Source organism: Nicotiana sylvestris, chromosome 1 (assembly GCF_000393655.2).
Source record: "Nicotiana sylvestris chromosome 1, ASM39365v2, whole genome shotgun sequence".
NCBI lineage: Eukaryota > Viridiplantae > Streptophyta > Magnoliopsida > Solanales > Solanaceae > Nicotiana > Nicotiana sylvestris.
Window position 1 is genome coordinate 169,835,290 of NC_091057.1, and position 5,049 is coordinate 169,840,338.

A 5,049-nucleotide genomic window follows, 5' to 3' on the forward strand; every position below is an offset into this window, starting at 1 on the left:
TGAATATTAACAAGTTTTATAGTTTTTAGCTCGTCAATTTAGCAAAATAACATTGAAAAAGGGAAAAGATAAATAGAAAAGCTTAAACGAGGTAGGATGAATTTATCCTCGACTGGTAAAAATAGAGAATATCGCAAAGCGGGTAAGGCAAGAGGGGCCAAAAATTTTAAGGAATGAAGGCAATCCCCTCTCCTTGCCTTCTCACTGTCAAACCCTTATGATTTGTGAAAAATATCATTATATTTTACTTGACTTTGCCAAAAATCCTTGAAAATGATCCATTAATGCTAAAAGATTAAAAAAAAAACATTGAACTTAAGTCCTAATAGCCTGTTTTTTGCATTGTTCATGAACCATTCAATACCAGTTCTTTTTTTCGCTTCAAACGGATGCACTTTCAGTATCATTTGCTTTCGTTAAAACTATGTTCGAGTACCTACCATTGCGTTCGGAGGCCTCGGAGTCATCTTTGTCTTACATTACTAGTGTTTATTTTCACTCCGGAACAATATTGTATTTAGAGTTTTTAGTGTACTCAGTAGAGATTAAAACTATGTACTACTGGTTTTGGGGTTGTATGACTGACGTTCGGTTCAGTTATGTTATTACGGTTATCAGTTAAGTTGATTAATTCTGTTAATTCTCAATGTGTTAGGCTTATCTAGTCCTTGGGGCTAGGTATCATCATGATACTTAAGGTGGGATTTTGAATTGTGACAAGTTCTGAAAGACAATATTTTACGTGGAAATTAAAAAAACGGACAGAACCAAGCGATATAACAGGAGAACGCATAACGACTTTAGTGGTAGTAGTAGTTTTAATTTCTTGGCTTAAAATTGAAGGGATGTCCCGTCACTATGTTTAACATACATCAGCCTCCGCCGTTAGATGATGGCGCCACCACTAAGTTTGTAGAAAACGTCTTTCAATCTTATTGGGCTAATTTTTCCCTTCATTCCACTTGTCACCTTCACTCCCTTACTCCCACTCGAACTCCTATCTGTTTTCCTCTCCTCACAAAACAAACCATTGGCTCTAACTAAAAACTAGGATTAACTTTCTTTTAACCATACAAGCCCACAACAACTTCTAATACAAGAACAACAACAACATCCCCCTAGCGCACCCCCCCCCCCCCCAAAAAAAAACCCAAGCCCCATTACTTTTTCTTCTTTCTTGATTCATCCTCCAAACTTATTCTCTCACTTTCTTATTTATTGTCTTACTCTCACACATAGTTGACTATGTACTGGTGTAAATCCTTTTACTTTTTTGATCACCGTGTGGGTAGTCTCTATTAGGGTTTCCGTTTCATGTGCACTAAAAATTATCTTTTGTTTAGTCATGGCTTGTGCTGATCAGGAACAAAAGCCTAATTTCAAGCATTGTAGAGTATGTAAGAAGGGTTTTATGTGTGGGAGAGCTCTAGGTGGGCATATGAGAGCTCATGGGATTGGAGATGAAAATGCATTTGTGGATGATGATGAAGCTAGTGATTGGGAAGACGAACATGGAGGAAGTGATAATAAGAGGATGTATCAATTGAGAGCAAACCCTAACAGGCTAAAGAGCACTAGGGTATGTGAGAACTGTGGGAAAGAATTCTTACCATGGAAATCTTTTCTTGAACATGGAAAATGTAGGTCAGATGATTGAGTCCTTGGTATCATCACATGGTGATTCAGAGTGTGAGGAATATATTGGTGGAAGAAAAGGGTATGGTTGGTCTAAAAGGAAAAGATCCTTGAGGACTAAAGTTGGAAGTTTTAGTTCAACTTATAATATATCAAGTGAGCAAGAGGATCTTCTCCTTGCAAAATATCTTATAGATTTAGCCAATACAAGGGTGGACCATTTGATAAGTTCAGTTGCTGCCAACTACCAATTCTAGAAGCCCACCATTGTTGAAGCCACCAACCCATTCTAGAAGCCACCATTGTTGAAGCCTCCATTGTTGAATGAAGAATTCAACCACCAACCACCTTCTTTAAGGCTATAAATAGAGCCTTATGTTTTACACAGAAACATCAATCCAGAGAGATTGAAATACAATCCAGGAAGAGATTGTGAGAACAAAAAGAGAGTTTGGTGAGGTTTTTTGTAGAGAGAAATTCTTGGTGTAAATTCTCTATAATTCTATTCTTGTGAAATAGAGTTGTTTTTCCTCCCAAATAATCTTCATATTGATCCGAGAATCACAACACCATTAACCATCGAGCCGGAGGAATCATGTGCCTAGTAAGGAGGAGGAGAGGCGGTATCCAATGACCTACCTTAATAGTACTCCTCTCGTGAATCGAAACAAAGATCTCAAATATGGTAGAAAAAGTTACTTTTTTATATTATGAATTTATCCGTATTTTGCGCGGTCATAAAATATTTTAATAACTTATATATGTCTAATATATATGAATATTAGAAATATATTAGTCGTCAAATCTAATTTTAAGTTTTACTCCATATTATTCCTATCATAGAATTTTATATTTTCAGGAATATTTAAATCTTTGCAGATTTATTATTTCTAGAGATAGTTGATCCTTTTTCTTAATAATTTATATAAGTGAAACTATACCTTCCGTCTTTTACTTTTTCCTCTCTTTTTTTCCTACACATTCATTTTACAATTTTTTTTCCAAATGTCAAAAAATTAAACTCAAATATAATTCTTAGAAAGTAATTCAAAAAAATTTAGCTGGTGAATTGTTTTTTCTATAAAATATTAAATCTCGCATAAGAACATGAAAAACTCTTGGATTATTGGCTCGCTAATTAAAATGTTAAAGAATACAAAAGAAAGAAGGTTACAATTATTCTATTTATACCGGAGAAAAAAGAAGGAAAAAATTCAAATGAAATAAATAGAGTTCTGTCATGAAAATCGAAGCCTCGCCCATATATGCCTTGACGAATTGCGTTTTGTCCTAAGCTTAGTGTATTTGTTTACTATGCAAGTGAAAGGAGTGATAAATTTGTGAGTTACTGAAGAATACGACAATTTGAAAAATTTACTTGATGGATCACTCTTTCTTGGTGTTATTACCAGTGGAGACAATAGAATACGACAGTCCTATCAGAATAGAATTTCCAAATGTAACAAATTTGAAAACTTCTTTCAATATAAAACAAGGTGTAAGAGCATGCAAACACTAATGTTAACAACATTATCAATCAAGAATTAATTAAGTAGTACTACAAAAAATACCTCAAACTCTCTCATAATAAGGTTGGTGGTAGCATTTTGCAATGCCATTAGATATAGCTGAGAAGTAAAATAGACAGATCATATAACTAAATGGAAATATTACTTGAAATAGTATTCATGTAATTGCTCCCTATCCTTTGGTGCTATCCTGTAAAAGAAATCAGATGGAACAATACCAAATTAATTTGCAAGTATAATTCACATTATGTAGAATTTAATGTAAATGGATAAGAAAAACTTAGTGACCAATGATACAAGAAAATACCAAGCATCACTTCCAAATATGTTTTCAATACCAAATTAGCGTGTACATAATTCATGCGATTCCTTTGTTATATTTAATTACATTGTAAAGCTAGGCTAGAACTTCTCTGCAGTACAGGTGTGTCGTTCAATATCGAGGTTTCATGGCATGATATTTCGCATCACAACAGCATCGATCGATGACACAAAAGTTCACACAGTTTTATTTTTCTTTTCCTTCTTTAGATAATTAACAAATGTGACCACACAACTACAACTCGTAAACAATGTACAAAGATTTGAAGCCCAAGCAGAAATCAGAAAACTTCTTTTTCAACTTTCAAAGTACATACAATCTAATCGCCGGTCATTTAAAAAGTACAATCACATCAAAACCAGAGCCTTAGAAGAATGAAAAGAAGTGAGAACATAGACATGAAATACTATATATCAGCAACATATATCAAAGCTACTGATGCAAAAGATATATTGTACAAAACATTGTATGCAAGACCGCAACTCTCTTCCAGAGAAACTAAAAGCCTTAAATTGTGTAATTTTGCCCGCAAACATTGTGCTTTGTCCTCTATTTTCTTAGATGATTGAATTCAAACTCCCAAATCATATTTTTCTTGCAGATTCAATTTTGATCTCAAATAAAAAATTTGGTGGTTTATATATATTGTTTGTTCTAAGTTTTATGAAGAGGAAAATGGGTTAAAGATTGGCGTATTAATTGCCACCATTATATTCTTTGTTGTAACCTTCCCATAACATAAGCAGACGTCCTTTAAAATTGCACCGTTACTGTAATTAGTTATTGCGACCGTTGCACTACTGTTGGAAGAAGACGATTTGAAATCATATAATAGAGAGCGCATATATGGGGAAAAATAGGGGAAAAGACCAAAAAAACAGGAAAAAAGATAAATACTAATACTCCTCTAATGAAGGTGCCACATCAGCCCTACTATTTCCAGGATTATATATATAAAGATTGGACAAGGCTAAAGGGGCTTCCAAAGGATTGTTTGAATGCAAAGCATGTAAAAAAGTATTCAATTCCCACCAAGCTTTAGGTGGACATAGGGCAAGTCACAAGAAGATTAAAGGATGTTATGCAGCCAAACAAGATCAATTAGAATATAGCAACTTAGTTAATCATGATAATGTGATCACAAATGAAGATTCCTTTAAAGGTTCAAAATCATCATCTTACCAATTAGAAAAAGACCCCTCATTAATAGGAGCTTCAAGGAGAAAATCAAAAGTTCATGAATGTTCAATTTGCCAGAGAGTTTTCTCAACAGGACAAGCTTTAGGTGGCCACAAAAGGTGCCATTGGATCACTTCCTGATGATGTCCATCTCATTGAAGAAGTATTAGGCATGTGCCTAATAAGAGTTTTCTTTGGTTTGGTAGCCAACCTTGTTGACTTGATTTGGTTGGTAGCCAATCTTGTTGAATTAGTTTGGTTTGGTAGCCAACTTTGTTGAATTGTGAAAAGTGTGTGTAAATTGTCAAATATTGTAGGCTTTAGAGGGTGAAGCTTTGGCTATAAAAGGAGAGCTTCAACTCTCATTTCTTCACACCAACAAAG

At 34.2% G+C, this 5,049-nt stretch overlaps 1 pseudogene; it reads left to right on the forward strand.

Moving 5' to 3' along the window:
- Positions 1-1,217: 1,217 nt before the first annotated feature.
- On the forward strand, positions 1,218-4,806 carry LOC104225569 (zinc finger protein ZAT2-like; annotated as a pseudogene).
- The last annotated feature ends 243 nt before the right edge of the window (positions 4,807-5,049 follow it).